Below are 21,555 nucleotides of genomic sequence, written 5' to 3'. Positions count from 1 at the left end.
TGTTTTATTTTAAAGGTATTTATAAATAAAATACATTACATACCGTTTGTTATATAGTCAAAACCGTTTACGACGACATCGTTTAGAACAACATACCGGTTATATTGACCAAAATCAAAGGTCCCGGCGGTATTAGATACTTATTAACAACGGCTTTTATGACCAAACAGATTTTGACTGTGTAGACAATAAATCTCAAAAGTTAAAATCATAGTACATGATGTTACGGTTAGAACTAATTAAAACTAGTACTAAAAAACATCTCCATCTGGTCCAGTATTTAACCTCCTACTGTGACGTAACAAAAACTGTTTAACTCCAAACATACCCACGAGAGGAAAGCCACATAACTGTCCGTTTACGCTTCGTTTACCCGCGAACAAGCGAATAATTAAACGTGGTTATACTCTTTATGTGAGGTTTTAATCGTTAAGTGGCTCGAATGAATGATCGCCCTTTTGACTTACGCCCCGATTATTAGAATCGATATCCAGCATCTCCTGAAGCTTATTATGATTTCCATAATTAATAAAAAAAGTGTCTGTTTATTTATTTATTAACATACATAAGTCAAATTTTAACTAAAAATATTGTGAAACTATTATACATTATACAATTAAAGGTGATTTTTATAGCCAGAAAACCTTTAGCTTATAAAAGTTATGCTATAGTTTTCTTGAATAAAAAATATAATTTGTAGTTAATAATGATTTAATGAAAATGAAAACCGACATGAAAGTCATTGTTAATGGTATGTCAGTCTTAAGCAGACATTTTGATAAACCATATTTTAAAAGGTATTACTTAGTTAAATCTATTTTTTTTAATTATTCTTCTTTCAATCTTTTTGTATACGTGTATACCATGCATGGCTGTAGTTTTAGCATATTATTTTTGTTAAACGTATATAAAGTATTATAGAAAAGGTTATTCAAATTCAAAACCATTTATATTCATAAAGGTAACAAAAATGTACACTTATGAACGTCAAAAAAATAATTGCATGTGAAATGCTTGATTGATGATTAATTTTACATTTACTGCCAGTTCTCAAATCAAGGGCGTAGAACGGAAGAGAAGATGTGGCAATAAACTCTCCGCCACTCTTTTGAATCGCCAATTTTTTGTTATACACAACGTTTGTAAGGAGCTGCAACCATCACACCATATTCCACATGACATGTTAAGATTTCAATAATAATAAAATAAATTAATAACAAATATTCCTCTAGGTAATAGGAGGTAGGTAATAGGAGCACGCACTCAGACTCTCGTGGGAACAACACGGAAATAAATAAATCAATAAATAGGAGTATAACAACTGCTTAATTCAGTCATTGTTGTAGTTAAACTTTAATTTGGCAAATTGATTTAAATAGATCTTAAAACAGTTGTTTTTAATCGTATTTTTGTATGATATTTTAATTACTATCCGTAGGCGAATGTGAGTGTCGCGGCATAATTAAATTTTAAATTAAAGTCTGCGTTATTTTTATGAAAAGATTTGCTCCTACTGACACTCCACAAAAGTCGCCTATTAGGGTGTTATAAAAATTCAACCGCTTTTATGTACGCAAGAAAATATTTTATATATAGACTTTATGTACATTATAATCACGTATTGTTGCCACCTACCGTAAACATTTTTGAAGTGAGACACTTAAATTTTAAGTTACTAAATCAAAAATCCTTTCAGAATAACACATTTAAATTTTCCTGAAGTTCGTATATTTTTTTATCTTTTTGTGTTTGTTATGTTAAGTGCTGTGACAAGCATTGTGTATTGTGATTTTTTTCTAGTACCAATGTATCAGCGCCGAGCGTTGGCAAGCTTTTGTAAATAGATAAATCGTAAAACTACATATTTAACACATCAGACTAGATTATGTATATTTTTTTACTTATTTATCCTAATCGTTAAAATTGAGTTCGAAAAGGTTATTTGTAAATTGTTACAACATTTTCATGTTAGTAACAAATTAAATAAACATAATACAACACAATAGACAGTTGCCCCTAGACATCTGTGAACCAGGCCAATATGAACGGTGAAACAATGCCCAGCCACACAAGACCTGTGTGTAGCGTTCGATTATATCGAACTTTGTACAATACGTGGGAGATTCGAAGGATTAATTTATTCTGGTTCAGGTGCGTTGTAAAACCATTAAAGCGTGATCCCTGTGCATCGAAAGATGTAACTTGATTTAACTAAGTGCATAGGTCATGTGTAATGGTCACGTCATACAACATAGTAAATGCGGTAATGATTGTTGCGTCATTCAATTGTTTGCTTGTTTACTATTGATGTATGTATGATGAGCAATCATGTAGAGGTCAAGTTTATTTGATTTGTGAACTACCTTGGTATTGTTTTTAAATGTAACAGATATTTTTTGGGTCGTAGATGCCCTAAGTGGGATAAAAGTGGTTCTGATTTAGTAGGAACATAAAAAAAGTATTTTACTGTGCTTAAAACACTCCTAAATGTAATTGAAATTAATACAGATAATTAAAAAAGAATATAGGCAGCCCAAGTTTTGTCTTTAGAGCTCTATTCATTGGTTCATAAAACTTCCTCAAAGTCAATTTTCACTAGTTTCGCAGTATTAAACGTAGCTACGAAAAGCGGATATAACTAAAAATTTTGGCTCTTTCATAAAGTTTTTTACGGAAGAAAATCATACAAGCCAATAAAAGTACGGAAAAGACAGGAACTCTCGAAGCCTGGACTTTATTAGAAAACTTTTGGCACTGGGAATTATGGTTTTAGTCCTATAATCTATAGTAACGAAATGTTTTTAAACTTAACAACCGTACCGACCTCAGTTAATCATCTGATATCTTGTTTTGAAAATAATAACAAAAATGGCTATTTAAGACTGATAGTATCTTTATGAATTCTTCAAGTGTTTTCTTTGTCTAGTTATACTAATATTTTAAAGAATTTAATATAATTTAACCAACTTAATAAAAACTAAAATTTATAAGGTAGAGGTTGTGAGGTTGTAGGTGTAGGTTTTTCTACCAAAAGAAATATTAATCTGAAAAATGCAAAGACTTTTTCGAGGTAGAAAAAATCTTCTTCTTCGAATGCTGCATTAACGATGAGATGATGATTGAGTTCTAGAGAAATGTTGTAAAACTTCATATTGCGTACGAAAGTCAGTGAAAACATGTTTATTTTTTTTATATATTATATAAATAGAAGCCTTCCCGATTCTTTGTTTCACAGAAATTTGCGGTTTTCACCAATATCTCGAATGATTCATAAAGGTTTAGGTATTTTTTTAAATATTTTCATAAAATTATGGAAAGGGGCAAATGGGCTCACCTGATGTTATATCATATGGACACTCTCAATGTCAGAGGGCTCCCGTTGCCGGCCTCTTAAGATATTCCAGATTTATAATTTGAAAATGTTGGTTAATATTTTCCACCGTCCCACAGTCTAGTCTATATTATATTAAAGATGATTAATATTAATGTAAATTATGATTAAGTATCAAAGTGAGCGAACAAATTGCATTTGCATAATGGTCAAGATGTAACAGAGAAATGTACTTCGGTAATATTCAAGGTTCGGAAGATTTAGATTAGATTATGTCTTTTGTAACAAAGCCGACATATCTGAAGTCGTTTTTGAATTAGCGACATAGATTATGTCATCGATTTTTACACTTTTATTTTTCGATGACATTTTTATATAAAATGGCCTCATCCTGAAATAAAAATACCAGTTATACCGTGAAGCTTTCTTAATATAACTAAGACTTTGGAATAGCGAAAACGAGAGTTGACATCATGTATATATTGTATTCAGTTAAAAACACGACAGGTAGTAAAGGGATGAAGGACTCGCCCTAATAGATGTAGTTTATATAAGGGATTTTAACCATTTTGTGAAATTGCCTGCTCACTTAAATATTTCTGAACCAATTCGACTTAGGGTTCGACTTCGACTTAACCTTCAAGAAAAGAGCGTACCAATTTCTAATAGGCCACCAAACTATCGCCCTCTGGCATTGAGAGTGTCCGTGGGGGTGGTATCACTTAACATCGCATCAACTTACTGGCCTGTTATATAAAAAAACATCTGTACTTTATGTACACGCGTTAGAAGCTGTACTTCTTTGGCGTAACAAGATAAAAATCATTTTAAAATTCTACGTTTGTACAAAAAACAACACTAACAATAGAAAAACGGTATTGAATACATTTATTGTTTTATTATTACGCGTTATCCAGTTAAATGAAGTTTATATAAATTTCACAGCAAAAAAAAAAATTTGACTTTGCTAACTTCAGGGTTTGTTGTGACGGTGTGCGCGCGCATCGTAAAAATGTACTCTCATAATTTTTCCCTTACGCGCCAAAAGAAGTTGTCAGCTTTATATATTCAGGAACGTTTTCAAGTATTGAAACACTATATAATTAAAAAAATTAAATATTTAATACCCTGGAGTTTGGGTCTAATAAAAGTTCAATTACGACTTGAAATTCTGAAACGAAACTTTGTCATCGCAAGTGAATATTACATTTTTAATGACCTACATTTGCGTAAAAGTATTTTCGTTATTTGCTGAGTTGATGACGCGTTAAACTTGGGTTGAATTTGATAAAGTCCTAAAATAGATTAGTATTTTGTATATGATTTGTTTTAATACCAAGAAACCTAAGCTAAGTGCGATTCCCCGTAAAAGAATGATTGTTCCATTGAATCATATAGCCCCCTATGCGACAGAAGGCTTATTACCCATTTGCCTTGACTATTCATACGAGTACGGTATTTCAAACTACAAATAAACTGATATAAATTCGCGTTGAAGATATATATACATTTACTAGCTCCCAATTCGTTTTGCCTTAATATGATTTTATTACATAGACTACCTTTTTCTTAGCAACATACCAACATATGTAATTATATGCTGCGATTAAAACTGTTCCATTTTCCCGAATTAAAACCGAGAGTTTCTACTTAACACTAATTGTAAAAAAAAACTTTATTAAAATCTTCCTTAAAATTTACACTAATTGGTCCAGCCGTCTACGAGTTTTGCGTTTAGCTACATATTTTGCAATTCATTTTTATACTTATAGATTTTATCTCTTTAGCTGTCAATCAATCATCTTTTTAAAGCAGTATTTTGTTTTTAATATTTGTCACCTACTTGTATATAGTTATCAGGTGGTAACCGGTCTTCAATATATATAATAAATTGTATTATATTATTTGTTCGTAAGTTCTTCTAAGCATAAAAGAGATCTTAATAGGTTTAAAATACCGACATTTACACATTTCTTCGGTAAATGAAGCACGCAATGCTTCTTAGTAATGAGCGTGAAATGATGTTTTAATGTAATTAGTAGATACCACTCTGATAATTAGCATCACTATGTTGATGGATGATTAAACATAGTATAAGATAATTCTGAGAAAATATGGTTTGATTATCAATTTCTATTAAAAAAAACTTCATTATTAACGTTAGTTGATTTCTTTACACTAACTGCCGCTTCAAGTTGTATTAACTTGACAATAACAATTTGATATATATATATATATATATATATATATATATGCGATTTAAATGTCCTGATACGCCATCTTGTGACAAGTAGCATTTTATTTCAATTCTACAAATAATAGTTTAGAATATGATATATGATGTCTAGTAATGTTATTTTAAAGTCAAAAGTACATTAATGTTCTTTAGAGGGAGTAACTTTTATTTTCTCTAAGAAAATGCGACACAATTTTAGCGCAACTAAATTCAACTTAGATTCAAGTAGCTTAAAGCTTCGCGGAACACGACATTTATTCTTGAACTTAACATGAAAAGAGTGCTTTGTGGAAGTTTAAGTATTTTTTTAATATTATTTAATAAATATTTAAATAACAATAAATGTAAATTATTTCGAAGAATTTTAATTATAAATGAATTTTTTATACATATTTGGATGTATACATCGGGTCCAATATTTGTTTCAAACTTTGTCACAACTTACGTAAAATCTGATTTAAAAGTTTAATCAAATACTGTTGAAATCAAAACCCTAATCAACAACGACCACTCCTTGCATTAACTTAATTGATTCAGAGGGGTGAAGTACTGTAAAATTAGCTTACAAACCAATTTCATTTACAATTTCGTATCCTTAATTCTCATATAAACTAAACTAAACTCATATAAATACAAATAAAATTATGTGAAATCTTTTGTATGAAATAAAAGTAAATGGTTAGGGAACTTCATCTTTGCATCATGGAGAACAGTGTTGGCCTAGTGGCTTCAGTAGGTTCGACCCCCGGCTGTTCACCAATAGACTTTCTGTCTTTATTCCTTCGAACGGCGAAGAAACTGGCGTGTCTCAGGCACAGAAGACTGACACACCTACTTGTCTATTAAGAAAAATAAATTATCATGAAACAAATACAGAAATCTTAGGCCTAAACCTAAAAAGGTAGTGATACTGGTTTATTTATTTTTGTTTTACATCTTTGCATACAAACACTTCTATCTATCGATATCGCTATCGCTATCGTTACAAACTACCAGGCGATAACACCAAATTCATATACAATTATTACATGACAGTTTTAATTTTGCGTATGTATTAAATTAATAGTTAGCTTAGAATAGTGAACTTAGAACAATGCATACTGAGTTTTAAAATAGTTGTTCGTGTCGATAGACAATTAACACTCGAAAGCACAAAGTATTTAATGCTGGTAACCTTCACATTGCCTGAGCTACAATGCGTTATACCCAATCAGCTGATTGATTGATCATAACAATTAATATTGGATTAAAAGGAATATATTATTTATTTAAATATAGAACTAAAACTTGTTTCCTATACATATAAGATTATATTTATAAATTTTTTTTTGTATCAAATTGCTATTAAAAAGTTCTTATCACGGTCGTGTAAAATTACGAATAAATAAACAAGTCATCCTTGTCTTATTTGTTTGGAGAAGAAATAAGGTTTAAGTAAGAACAATTAAGAATCCGAAAAAGCTACCTCCTTTTATATATATATACATCGCTGAACAGTTACGAAAGAAAATAAAACAAACTTCAGAAGAAAAGCAACTTTTACTATAATTATTAAAAGTAAGAAATACTGTAATAATTGCATTCCTTAAAAAGGTAATCTTATAGTAAAGGAATTCAGTTGGAAAAAGAAACACTAACTTAATATTATTTCATAAAGAAATGTCATCAATTGTTAAACTGAATCTCAGTTTCAACGTGTGATTCTCATTAATTAAACAGTTTAGGTGCGTTTTGCAAAACGATTTGGTCGCTCCCCGTTGGTAACCATATTTAGATTATCGCTCCCACAGTATTCGTTTTGTATTTCGATGTTCTAAAAACGTCAGATTATTTTTATTATTCTAGCATTGAAGATGCGTCACTCAGATGCGAGAGAAAGTTGCGATGATGAATAATTTAGAAGCAATTCTAAATTAGCTAATTGACATAGTCTAATTGTTGTCTCATATGAAAAAACAGTGGTCCTATACGTCTTGTCATAAGATTTCTTTGTTGCTATGAATTTCTTAGACTTAATATATATTATTAATAAATTAAAACTAAAAACCGTAGTAAATACTTTAACATTTGTTGATTTAAATAGTTTTGTAAGTAAGTAATTCCTGTATTGTTTTTTTAATTATAATTCAACTGGCCTGTCTATATTATTCAAATTATCCAGACATGTATGATAAATGATAAACATATTATGTATATAATAAATAGATGATATATAATTGGTATGGACAATACTTCAGTTAAAAGTACACAATATGTAGGACCCAGTTTCCGCACTTAGACGTCCATTTGGTATGTTATGCATAAAGTCCTGGTTAATTAGGCCAGCTTAGCCTTCCGGAAGCTCGGAAGTTACCTGGGGTTTGTTATTGACCTGTGACTTCGCAGGCTCCACGGAGCGAGAGCTTCCGTTCGTTGGGAAGCCACAGCCACGCACTTCAGGACTACGTGGGTGACTGATTCCCCTGCGCTGAAATCTTCCTCTTATATTTATCTCAAATACATTATTTTGAATGTATGTATTTACATTTTAATATTGTTTAACATTGTCAAAGTCAAAGTCGAAAATCATTTATTGACATAGGTAACACAATGTACACTTATGAAGGTCAATAAAAAAGAAATATTCATTAAATGCTTCTAATTTTACATTTACTGCCACTTCTCAAATCAAGGGCGTAGAACGGAAGAGAAGAACTTGCAATAATCTCTCCGCCACTCTTTTTAATTGCCAAGTTTTTTTTGTATTACAACGTTTGTAAGGAGCTGCAACCATAACACCATGTTCTACATGACATCAGCAGGAGGCATGGTGAAATAGGAGCACGCACTTACATTCTCGTGGGAACAACACGCAAATGTGTGTATTAAATATATACAAGAAATTGTCGTGTAGTTGAATGGCAAAACAAACGAAAGGATTTTAGACACTTGTATCGCGTTGTCTAATTTGGTAGTGCTATGCGCATTGAATGCACTCGACAGATGAATCATGGCTGGGGGACGTTGCACTCATGTTTACAGGTTTATAGATAATCTGCATTAAACATTATACGGAACTACAGCTAAAGATAAGACAAGCTCTAGCAGCTACTAGCAGCTATACAGAAAAAGGTATATATAACGGGGGCCAAAGGACGCTCACCTTATGTTCAGTTATACAGCCGTCCTTGGACAGTCTCAATGCCAGTATTCTCCCTAGTGAGATGCTAAGGGGTAAAGATTTGTAACGCTCTTTTCTTGAAGGACCGTTTTATCTAAAGTACGTATGTGTACTCTTTTCATCACAGCGTTAACCCAATTTGATAGAAAGAGATGAAAAAGTAAATTTGTCAAAGTTGGGCTGATTTATTTTTGAATTATGGATTATAAGACACAAATAAATATGATAAAGTCCATACGTCCGAAGTGTTATGTAAAGTTATTAAGGTTATATGTGTATGTACGGATTTACGCTTCGGTAACTTTAACATTGGCCAGTTAATTCCATCTCAAATGTAATTAACGTTGTCCGTGTAACCGAAATATGAATTTCTTTGTTAGTCTCGTAACGATGCGTAATTGTATTTTCTATGCTTTAAATTTCATAAATATTGGCGGTAATTAACATAAACATAATTGCCAAAAAACATATTTATTTGTATTTTTATGGAGCACTTCAAGCGCTGCCAGTCGCCCATGCAAGTTTGATTCGAAATTCAAAATTCTGAGATAAACCCTTCCCACGCCTACGTATACAAGAGAACTCAATATAAGTAAAAAAAAATATTGAGCACTGAAGGATTCTTTGTTCTCAGTGACTAATCAATTCATGACCACACATGTGATTTATTACACAGATGTAATTGGTTTGATTATAAAACATTACGAATCTGTTTGATTGGCTTTAATTACTGGACGGAAAATTTGTGTTTTGAAGATATCGACGTAGTAACATAGTCAATAATTGTATTGTTTTTTTTTATACAACAGGACCTTGCCAAAAGGCTCGCAAGAGCGTTGCCAGCCTTTTAAGAATTGGTACGCTCTGAGGAAGCCAAAAGTTTACTACTTGTTTTTGTTTTAACAAGTATTAATTGGCAACTCTAATGCATCGGTACAATAATATAAGTAGAAATATTTGATAAATAAATGATATATGGGCACTATATACTTGAATTCAATGTGCACAATGCAATATATATGCACATTCGGATATATATAAATCTGATTATTGCTATCTCAAATTCCACATGTGTTTCCTTAATAAAGGTGTGCACTTAGATTGTTTGAATGATAACATATGGATTTTATAACAGTATTATGTTACGCAGAATTACACATATACCATTGGAATATTCAAGCATAAAATAAGACATCTTTAACGTATAATAACGCTAATTAATTGTATTTTTTTATTAATATATCACCTCCTTGCCTTACTTACCTTTGTCTGTACCTTACGTTCCACCAAGTGCAGGCAAACGTCTGTAGTTTATGATAAAATATATATATTTATTTTGGTATTAATGGCTTCGAATCAACCGTGGTAGGGACAAGAAAAAGATGACGCGTAACGGGAAAAATGTGACGGCAATTTTTTTTCCAACAAACAAGTTTCACTTCAAAAAGACAAATAATGAAAATCTGTAAGAATGTTAGTAGCAATAAGGTACTGACTTCTTACATGTGTATACTTGTATAGGCATACATTTTTTATTACATTATCAACACGTGTCCAGTGTATAGCAGAAGTTCTATGTTTTCACGTGCTTTTCGGCAGATCTTTTTAAATATTCCACAAAATAACCTAAAAAAATATTCTCTATAAGAACGTATAGGTTCATTTATTGTATATGAAGTATACTATATATGATATAAATGAACGAAGAAAGTAACGGAATGGCTTCCTCGCTATAACAAAAGAAAACGAGGAAGACAAATAAAAAGATGGGAAGATGGTGTGCGAAGAGTAGCTCGTCCTATGTGGTTGCGTAAAGCTAGAACCAGAGAAGAGTGGAAGCCCTTAGAGGAGGCCTATGTCCAAGGACAAGCTGTTTATCAAAAACTAACCGGCTTGCCGATTAATCATTAGTATTATTTATTTTTATTATTTGTTTAGTATTAATTTTTTGTAGTATTTCACGTTTCTTATGTACTAGTATAATAACTACAGCAATAAAAGCTTTTATTATTATTATAAGTATACTAGAATTCAATCATTATAACTTAGCGCGACAAGTTGATTCCACTCCAGTAGCTTTTTTTAAATTTGGAATGAGAAAATAGCATCCAACATATAGGTCATAATCGATAAAACTAGTGCATAATAGTGTCATGGTCATTATCGCGTTAGAAATAGTTTCCATTGATATTAGCCTCGCTTGATACAATTAGTGCCACTTTAACGCTTTGCTGTCAAAGACAATCGGCAATATGTAGGAGAAGGACGTAACGATTAAGTTTAATGTATGAGAGAGGGAGATGTATTGCAGGTTCAAGGTTCTGATATTAAACAAGTTGACGTCATAAATATAGTTGTAAGGTATATGACGAGGCCTTTGTTAAAAAGTCCATTATGACTTCATTTACAAAATATATACAATAACAAATATTACTTTATAGTTTTTCGGACACAGCACAGCACAGCACAGCACAGCACAGCACAGCACCAAGCTTTTAGATTGTATGTGCACATGTATATAGTATAAAAAATGTAGCCAGTATGAATTGAGGAATGTTGCATTCGAACAATGTAAGAAATTTTAATAATGGTCCAGTATTTGTTTTTATTTTTTATAAATATTTCCTCTTTATAATATAGTAATAATAATATGTTAGTGTAGATAACCCTTTTACTGTATGTTTTATTTGGTGGAAATTATGAAAAAAAAACCATTTTAGCTCTGGGCCTCAGATTTCTGTATCTGTTTCATGATCATTTGTCAATCTAATAGCTAAGTAGGTGATCAGCCTTCTGTGCTTGACATATTAAATACAAATATAGAAAATAAGCCCATTGGTGCACAGCCGGGCTTCGAACCTACGCTCTCAAGGATGAGAGTGGCACGCTGAAGCCACTAGGCAAACACAGCTCAACAAAACTGTGGAGAATTATACATAATCAAAAACATTTAATTTTTTACTCATCATGAAGAAGAATTTGAATCATAGTTTTAAATCGTAAAGAATTATATTAAATTTGTCACACGAGCGGCGAGTATTAATCCAGGGGCCAGGGGTGATGACCCCGTTAGAGAATAAAAGGTCCTTTGATGTTAGATAGAGGAATGGATTTATGGCTATACGGCTTTTAAAAATTACTCCATACACAACTCAAAACAAGTTAAATGAAGAAAACTATACAAAAATGATTTGTTAATAAACACATTTTATTAATGATAGGATAAAAAGATGTCAAAGAGAGTATCGACACAGTTAAGTGTAAGGATATTGTTTAAATGATTATTTTTTTGCTGGCGTTAATAAGTTATGGTATTTTTATTTGAGTTTCATCTAAGGGGGCGTTCAAGTATTACGTAAGCAGATTTACTGCAATTTATCCCGCCCCTCCTCTTGTCAGAAAAAGTAAGTAAAGCTCTCAAAAATAAAAGTACATAAACGAATTATTTTTTTGTAGGAATCCTTTAAGATGCATTTCATTTTCAAGCATAGACAATGTGTGGGCAATATGTTTAAAAAAGTTTTTTTACTGTTTAAGTTATCATCAAAAAAGTAGACCAAAGAACAAGTAACTATTTGCTTTCTTTTGACTTGAAATAATTTTGATATGATCAAATGCTTCATTGCACTTTTAGAATATTTTAAAAATCACTTTATATATATATTTACTATTTATGTTACTTTAAGTAAAAAGCTATTCTAAATAGCTAGTCGAACAATAGTTCTTTGCTGGTGACAATTTTTCTTTATCTTTCGTAAAAATTGCCCAGTTTCCTAACAAGGAGATACCACACGATCGATACTTTCCTGTCCGTAAACTTTGAGAGTCACTTAAATATGTGGTGTTTTATTCGTTTTACTTATAAAGGTGTTATTAACCAGGTTACTATAAATGGTTTTACCAAATTAAACTGGTTTGTTTTGAGTTTGTTTAAAAGCTTGTATCTTTAAGAAGCATTCAATTGTTGGAGGTAAATGTTACGAATACTATGGACTGCATAAAAACCCAATAAGTTAATTCTCAGTTGACTATCAACTATAATTTACAAACGCTTAGCTACTTTGGATATTTTGCCAGGAGAGAACCTAATAGTCTTGACATGCTGCTGATAAGGAGGACTGGAGTCGGAAGTCTCTGGAATGGTTTTCTCAACATCTCTAATGCGCTAAGGCGCAGCAGACAGGCACGACTTTCAGTACTGAAGACTACGAAGGAGAAGAATCTTTAAAATTGCACTTAGTCCATAGCTGCAAATAAGCTTTAAAAGTCTTATATTAAAATAAAACCTACTTTTTTACTTTCTATTTTTAATGTATCATCTTTTTAGTTGTTGTTTCTGTTTAGTTTTTGTCTTAAAAACTGTGTACAACATGTATTTTTACTCACAGTGGTTGCCTGGAAAAGGTCGCTCGTAAGCGATAAGCCCGCCAGTTGCCCTCCTTTTGATTTAATTATGTTCAATTTTTTTATTTTCTGTAGTGTAACGAAGTGTTAATTAATAAATAAAATATCATCTAAAAGATCTTTAATAAATAAGTAAATGTTAAATGGTGCTTTACTCATTCACAAGACACTCCACCCAATGCACAGATTGGATAATTTATTACAAAATAGATATCTATTAGAGATATTTTTCTAGAGAGAGATATTATTCTAGAGATTTCAACAAAAAAATCAGTGGCGCTACAATTTTTTTAGATCTCGTCCTTAACTTTCTGTGTCTCTTTCATGATGTCAAGTTGAGACATTTGTCAATCTAATAGGCAACTAAATGATCAGCCTCCTGACACACACCGTCGACTTTGTGGGTCTAAGGCATGCTGATTGCCTTCCGATGTTTACCTTCACTGTTTGAGCCAGTGTTAAATGCGCATATTGAAAGAAACTCCTGTGGACTGTGGATCGACCAAAGTCGGGGAACGCACCTACGACCTCAGGATTGAGAGTCACACGCTGAAGCCACAAGGCCAACACTGGTCAAGACATGTATATTATACTAGATGTATTTACGTAAACGGTGCGTAAATATTAAATGTCAAACGATATTTAAAATGCGAGCTTTATCTAATAATACGAGACATAGGAATAGAAACTTAGTTATGAAACCTAAGAGGAATATTTCCAATTTAAACCAATAAATTTCGCTAATCCAAATCTCTTGGTTAACCCAATTCTTATTTGTAATCCCTGTATATGACCGGAGAGGATTCTCTCAGATTATAGGATTAATTGAATTTCTTCGTAACAGTATTTAATGAAAATTAATTTTCCTTTTATTCGTCTCGTGCTCGGATAGGTTTTATGGATCTTTTAAGGTAATGAACTATTCATATTTAAATATAGTCGAAAGTCTGAGCATTATAGGAGAAAGCATTTTCCATACGTAATGATTAATTTAAATTTTATGACTTGGAGGCCCCAAAGGTTGATCTCTACTTGTCTATTTAGACAAAAATTCTAGTATTGTCTTTTATAAACATAACTTTTACACATTCAAAGAAAACACTTTTCGATACCCGTCATCTTTTAGTCGATATCAACTCCGGAGAAATAAATACAGATAATATGTATAACTTTCTCTACAACTGTCATACATTTTGACATTTAACACCTTTTGTCTTCAATCACCGTGACCACGCACGCTGAAAAGCACGCGAAACGTCGGAAAATTTTAAAATTATGTAAAATAATTATAAGTTTATAATTATTTCACATAATACATAGATATTTAATACATAACTGCAATCCGTTAAAAAAGTTTTTTCTACAAAAATACTATTTTATTTTCCATATATTATATATATATTCGTTTTTATAATTATATAGTTTTGTAATTCTTTAGGAATTTATGTCTTTGATTTTCAATTCCCTAATGTGATTGCTTAAAATCACATAGTAATCCTATATTGTTTCACATCTGTTCATAAACATATGTCTAAACACATGACTCTGAGATTTTAAACCGGTATTGAGTAGTACCATTTGCATTGTCAGGGAATATGAAGATCAATTACCAGGAGATTATAAGTTTTGTATACGTTGTACGTCATTCAAAAATACATTAGCCCGGCAAAATCTTTATAATTATTTGATGATTCAATTCACAATTTTGATTGGCTCGGAAATATTTCAAAAATATTTTCACGTTAAGCTAAGTAGTTTGCACAGTTTCTTTTCACCCACACCAGAATGTTATTCAGAGAATAGTTGAGCAAAACCCACTAAAATAACTACAAGACACACACACAAGCTCTAAACCCCCGGTACTATATACACAACAGTGGCGGTAGCAGATAGCATATCTTCTCCTTTTTACTCCGAGTCTTTTTATCCAGATTTGTGATCTTTCGTTTTCATGTCTACATAGCGTTGTTTTGTTCTGTAACATTACTTGCTCACAACTAGATAGGACACTTCACGAATGTATTAAGTATCGCTAAATATTATGCTAAATAAAAGTATCTACCCTGAAACGTTAATATTTTTTTAAAAACACATGAAATTCTGTTAGTTTTAGAGTTTTTTATTTAATTGCAAAATGCATTTAACCTTCAAGTGATAATTGAACTTGTTTACCATTAACCTAGATCGTAAGTATAATCCGCAAGATAACCGCTAGATTACCGCAAAACTAGAATCTTGTTACGCGATTTTTCAGCTCAAATTGCTCTTTAAACTTTTGTTTTCATCATTCCGTTACTAATGCTTTACAATTTTTTCTTTGGTTTTGTAAGCGAGTGCCAAAACACTTCGATACTGGGAGGCTGAATTGTTTTACTTCAATGAATGTTTACTAATAATTTAAATCCTTCTCCAATTAGACTGCTCACTGCCTTGTAATGATCCCGATTAACTAAATCGGTGCACTTTGCTGTACTACTGCGTCCATCTTTGACGCTTGGCGAATGGCGTCAGATGCCTAGTTCACTCCATTATCCCGGTTATAGGTTTTTCAAGTTTGTCATGAGATTTACGGGCAATGTGGGTGAAATCTTGCAACACTGTCTGGAGACAAATACTTGAAAGCCGAGACGGGTGGCTAGGAATTATGTAGCATATGCCGCCAGTGCCATATGAGATGATGTGGCTGTGTTGAATTAAACGGATCCATGTTCCGCCTCTAAGAAGAAGAACTGAGAAAAGATGTAGAGGAACTCCCATCTCCAGCAAGTTGTACCACATTGTTACCAAACTACACAATCAATCGTTTTCCGATAGTCAACGAAGCAAATTACCGCCGGAAAGTTAATTTCATAACAATTTTTAATGTAAGTCTCCTTATTATTCAGAATTTGCTCTCTAGTGCTTTTTCCCCTGTCGAAACTTTGAAATAAATAGTACAATCGATTTTAAATTTGGCAATGTTCAGTACAATTAATGTTGTCAACACTTTCTTGGCTGTATTGCAATTAAGTTGCAGTGAGGTCACAGTACTTTTTTTACTTTACTAACAGGTGTCTTAGAACTTTTATATATGTTATATGTGTAGTTTTAATCAAATCATTTACAATCAGTTTAGTTTCTTCTTTATAACTATATGTAATATGTATTTTTCACTTCTTGCCTACCTTATGTAATTTAATACATTTTTTTTCTATACTGAAGTGGTTGCCTGGAAGAGATCGCTCGAAAGCGATAAGGTCGCCAGTTCATTTAATTTCCACCTTTTCATTTAATTATGTTCTATTTTTATATTGTAATGTAACGTAGTGTTAATAAAATAAATAAAAACATATCTTTAATTAACCCTTAATTAGCAAACTTTAAGTATTGTTTGTTTTGTCCTTATCAGTCTCACGGTTTCTCACTTTACTGCTTTATATTATATATATTAAATTATTCTTTAATACAATAATATTTAAAAATACGTACATACATTTACTGATAATATATGTCTAAAGTAGCCCTAGAATGCGGCTACATTCCAACTCACTGGGTTAAATCCTGGAAATCCCAGGGATTTTCTTATGTACAGCAGTTCTAAACAAATACACATTTCAAACAAATAATTTGCTATAAAGCTTTGACGACTACGATTACGTCTCACTTTCGTCCCGCGAGTGCGTTGCCGGCTTATGAACCCGGTATTCTGTTGAAGGATCCTTATTAGTATATGTTATTTAAATATTTTAGTATTAAATGTATTCGTGTATCAAGCACAATATTAAAAATATATGATAGAGTTTTATCATCCCATTTTAGGTCATAATTTTTGTACTGTAAAATCTTTAACGGATTTTTATTATTTCAAATTAACGGTCTAGGTCTCACAGACAAGAGATAATAAGTGTTGCCGAAAACCCCATTTACGAGTTTATTTACGATGTCTCATGACAGCGTATTTATTATGGCATTTACTACCCGGGCACATGTTATGTACATTTACAATACTCGCTAGTTGCTATTGAGTTTAGTTCGAATTTGCAGTATAACGTCATTTTTTAAACTTTTTCCGTTCAAAACGTATATCAATATCAGCGTTACGTAAAATTCTTGTTGTATTATATACTTGTAGATTAAACAAACTAAATAGGTAAGTAACAAGTTTGTAGGTAGTAGGTACAGCTTAATAAAAAGATTAAATCTTTATATATATATAATTCTACTGTACGTGTGTATGTCCGAACTCCTCTTAAACGGCTGGACCAATTTGAATGTTTTTTATATGCCAAATCAGCCAGGCAGATGGGGCTGCAGTCGGTAACTAGGTTATTTATTTATACAGCAAATAAACAGCTGATTTGTATATATAAATCTTCTGCGCATGTGTTTGTAATTTAACTCTTAAACGGCTTGACGGATTTTGATGAAATTTTTTGTCCGTTCAAGTGGAGTGGAGTGATTTGCATTATTAGATTTTATTTAATATGTATGACGTGGGTACAGATCCGCTAGTATACCTATAGAACCTTAGAACTTAGTACAAGTGTTTTTTGCCATAAATGGAGGTACCATATTTATTTGTAATCATTCTTTGAATAAAAACGAGCACAAAAAGAAGTGATTGTAATTAGTTCTTTTAGACAGACTTAAAAGGTAATCCATTCGACTAGCTAACTTCTTTATAAATACTGTTTTAAAATAATTTAGTAGAATATTTATGTTATCAATATGTCAAGCTATACTTACTCTTAAGATCTTTTTAATAAAGTTCATTCTACCGAAGCTTTGGAAAATTTCTAAAAGCATTATAAATAAAACCTTTCGACCGTTGTGAGCCCCCAGAGGTTTTATATGTGCTCTGGGCATTGTTTGAGTCGCAGTGAACCTTTCCCGTGAACTTGCTTATTGATTTCCCGATAAGCGATGGTGGAAATGTTGGAAACTGTTCTAATGGTCACATAGCATGGCACTGTTATATTATGTTTATTTATCCTTTGAGTCAAATCTTGAAGAATTAATTAAATTATTAATCGACCCGTCTATTTATAAATAATATACTGTAACTATTGCGTTCACAGGTACAGATATATACGGATATTGGTTTTTCTGTGCAATTTTTCCCTCCATAAAATTCTTACTTCCGAGTTGAAGGGGACAAAAATACCCGAAATGCTTCCTTCAGCCAGTTTTGAGCTTGGCAATATATATAAATATATGTTGGATTTTTCATGATCGCTTATGACCTAAAAACTCCTCCTTCTCCGATCGCTTCCTCTCTTCTGAGCTTTATGATGCTCGTTGCGGGAGATTACTGCACTGCTTCTTCCATCTCTGACGATTTTCAGCTAGGTGATTGACGTCAGAGACCTTAGCGCCCATGTTTTATGATACCTGGTCCTTTCATTGTCTCGGTTTTTAAGGTTGCCATGACCGGTCCGGTCAATGTGGCCAATGTGACCCTGGCGGCAAATGCTAGGTGCCTTGGTGTCAGCTGGATTTAAATTTTTTACCACGTCCTTAGGTGTGAACTAGCTGCCTCTTAATAGCGTGGTTGGAAAATTGTATAGAACAAAACAGTTCAGATCTCTGCTCTCTGATGCTATACTCATTATATTATACCTTCGTGTGATAGAGATTTGCCATAACATAAAAAAAAACCTTAAATTCAAATTGAACTGTATATACACGTGCTGGCAAACTTTTAATTATGTACTTGCGGATGTTTTTAACCGACTTCAAATCACTGAAAGTTGAGGTTATCACTTGGATTTGTATCTTTTTTGTATGCATAGCTCCTCCATTCGTGGGCCAATAATTCGATTCTCTCCTTGTATATAGAAATCAAATAGGTATAGTAACGCAACGCTGTTCAAATGCTTAAATTTTTTATTTTAAAACAACGATCTTTTATTTTCAGTCAGATACTGTAATATAAACATAGGTCAGTCTTTCATTAAAAGAAGAAAACCTGCTTTAAATAGGTTTTTAAGCTCCTTATTAAATAGACTAGTTCCACGTTCCAGAAAATTTCATAAAGCTTTTTACTATTGTCGACGTAGCGTTAGAACTCTTTATGAAAAATTTGGAGTGAATTTTTCAAATTACCTTCAACATTAGAAAAGAATTTGTATTTAAGCAACTATAATCGTTTGTATTATTTCATTCTAGTCACTAATTGCAGCTTATTAGTTTATAGATATGCTAAACAGCGTGGCTACTGTGTAAAAGAGATGATTGAAATGGTTGACTCAATAGTTCACTAGAATCGATACACTACAATAATTTAACAAAAGCCATTTGGCACACTCGGAATGATCTCACAATATGATTTATAGTAAGTAACTTCGTCTATTATGTTTCAATGCTTGTATGGTAAGCATTTACCAATTTATAATAGGGCCTGAAAGTTGTATAGAAGTTAAAAATAAGTATTATAGATAATTAGACATATACATAATTTATTACTGACGAAACACAAAATAATAATAATAAAAAAGAATGAAAAATAACATTTTTATTTTATTTTAAAGACCAAGGTATGTTTTAAGTGTTATACGTGTCGTGATTGTAACTGGCCTTGGCTCAGCAATATGCTGAGGATCAGACTGTTCCACAGCGCTGGTCATTCTGCTGGAGCTAGTTTGCATCTCAGTCCCAAAAAAAAGTAAAAGACTGTTATAATAATAATACTTAGTCGAACAAATGATAATAGTATACATTAGCAGTGTAAGTAAGGAATAATTGTTAAGAAATAATATATATAAATATGTTTTTGGGCGAATTAAAAACTAGATTTTGTGAGATTTTTGTTGAATAAGTAGATGTTTGCGGCGAAAATTTGGTTTTAAATATATCAATAGATACTTCTACTCAAATACAGTCGCAGACGGAACAATTTACGTCTAGTCTAATACAAATACATAATATTCTTTGGCATAAGAATAATTGTATTGATCACTACACCAAAATTGCGCGCTACAAGTGCTTAAAGAATTTGGGGTCACAGGATATATGTTAAAAGAGCTCTTATAGCTAAAAAGATAAGGTTGTAATTTCATTACAGGAATTTAATAAGGGTTGTAAGCTGTGGGGCATTTTGCGTGATCAGTGTTTCATTAGTTTTTGTATATGTGTTACACTGTAGAACACAAGTAAATTGAAATTGTGATATAATTATATTATTGATATCGATGTTAAATGTTTGGTTGTTGGTTCCATTTGAGCTGGAAGCGACAATTTGAGAGAATTTTCAAACAATTTTTTGATTGTTTTTTGTGTAAAACACTTTTTATTATTTTACAACGCTATTAACGATAAATTATTTTTGTTTCAGATACCAATGATAACCAAGGTAAGGTTTAAACACGAGAAATGTCTTATTATGTTATTTTATACATATTTGGTGTATTATCGAAGTTTGTTTAATAATATTTCTTATTGTTATTAACAGTAGTACTTTGAAAGATATTTTATCTTTTTCAGTATTACATTAATTTATTAATTTACAATATATACATAGCAATGTAATTCTTATATTGATACAATAAAGCCGTCATCTCTGCCTAGTCAGACATCATTAAAATGTATCCTAATCGAACATAGTTAAATGGAACGAATAGATCACTGAATCATGTTATCATATTATTATTGAATTTACCTCCACAACTAATAAGTATGGCATGCGAGTCCATAGCCTACGGGCAGGTTTATTCCCCTTCATTACAATATTATTGAAGAATATCTAAAAGGCTACAGATAGATCAGAAAAGTAAAGCACCAGTTTGCGCGGTCAATTTAAATCATCTATCAAGTTCTGTTATACTTTTGAATGACAGATTTGTTGGAAAATTTACTTTTGTTGTACTTGTAGTGGTATCCGGTGGTGTTTATATCCGGTTTCTAATGTCATTGTATTATAAGTATATTAAGGGCACGGTTCCTATATCTCTTCCGTAATACGTGTCAGTCAACTCTTCGTTAAACTCGTTACGATAGTTCCTGGTCCTTTGTTAATTTGTAAAGCGTGTCTAACAATTGTGTATGAAGTTTAAATTAAATGATGTATTGTGGTCTCTGTTTATTAAATCAATATTGTATATAATGTAATTAATATTTTATTTATGTTAGGCCTAAAACTAAACGAAATGAAGTAATGGATCATGAAAATTTATTCAGACCAAACACCCTAGCAAAGTCAAAGTCAAAAATCATTTATTCATATAGGTAGCACAATGTACATGTGTCAACGTCAAAAAAATTAATTAAATGCTTCTAATTTTACATTTACTACCAGTTCTCAAATCGAAAGCTTAGAACGGAAGAGAAAAACTGGACACACTCTTTTTAATCGCCAAGTTTTTTTTGTATTACATAACGTTTGTAAGGAGCTGCAACCATTACACCACGTTCCACATGACATCTTAAGTAATAAACAATAATAAAATA

The 21,555-nt window shown here is 31.8% G+C and overlaps 1 protein-coding gene across 3 annotated transcripts in view; it reads left to right on the top strand.

Moving 5' to 3' along the window:
• Positions 1 to 21,555, top strand: part of LOC123710702 (IQ motif and SEC7 domain-containing protein 2) — a 144,078-nt gene that overhangs the window by 5,707 nt on the left and 116,816 nt on the right. For all 3 annotated transcript variants that reach the window (XM_045662801.1, XM_045662797.1, XM_045662798.1), the window contains exon 2: positions 20,444 to 20,461. The gene's annotated coding sequence lies outside the window, so the exon portion shown is untranslated. The remainder of the gene's footprint in view (positions 1 to 20,443; positions 20,462 to 21,555) is intronic.

Source organism: Pieris brassicae, chromosome 6 (genome assembly GCF_905147105.1).
Source record: "Pieris brassicae chromosome 6, ilPieBrab1.1, whole genome shotgun sequence".
Taxonomy (NCBI): Eukaryota; Metazoa; Arthropoda; class Insecta; order Lepidoptera; family Pieridae; genus Pieris; species Pieris brassicae.
Note: the sequence above shows the minus strand (reverse complement) of the source record. Positions and strands in the feature narration are given on the sequence as shown.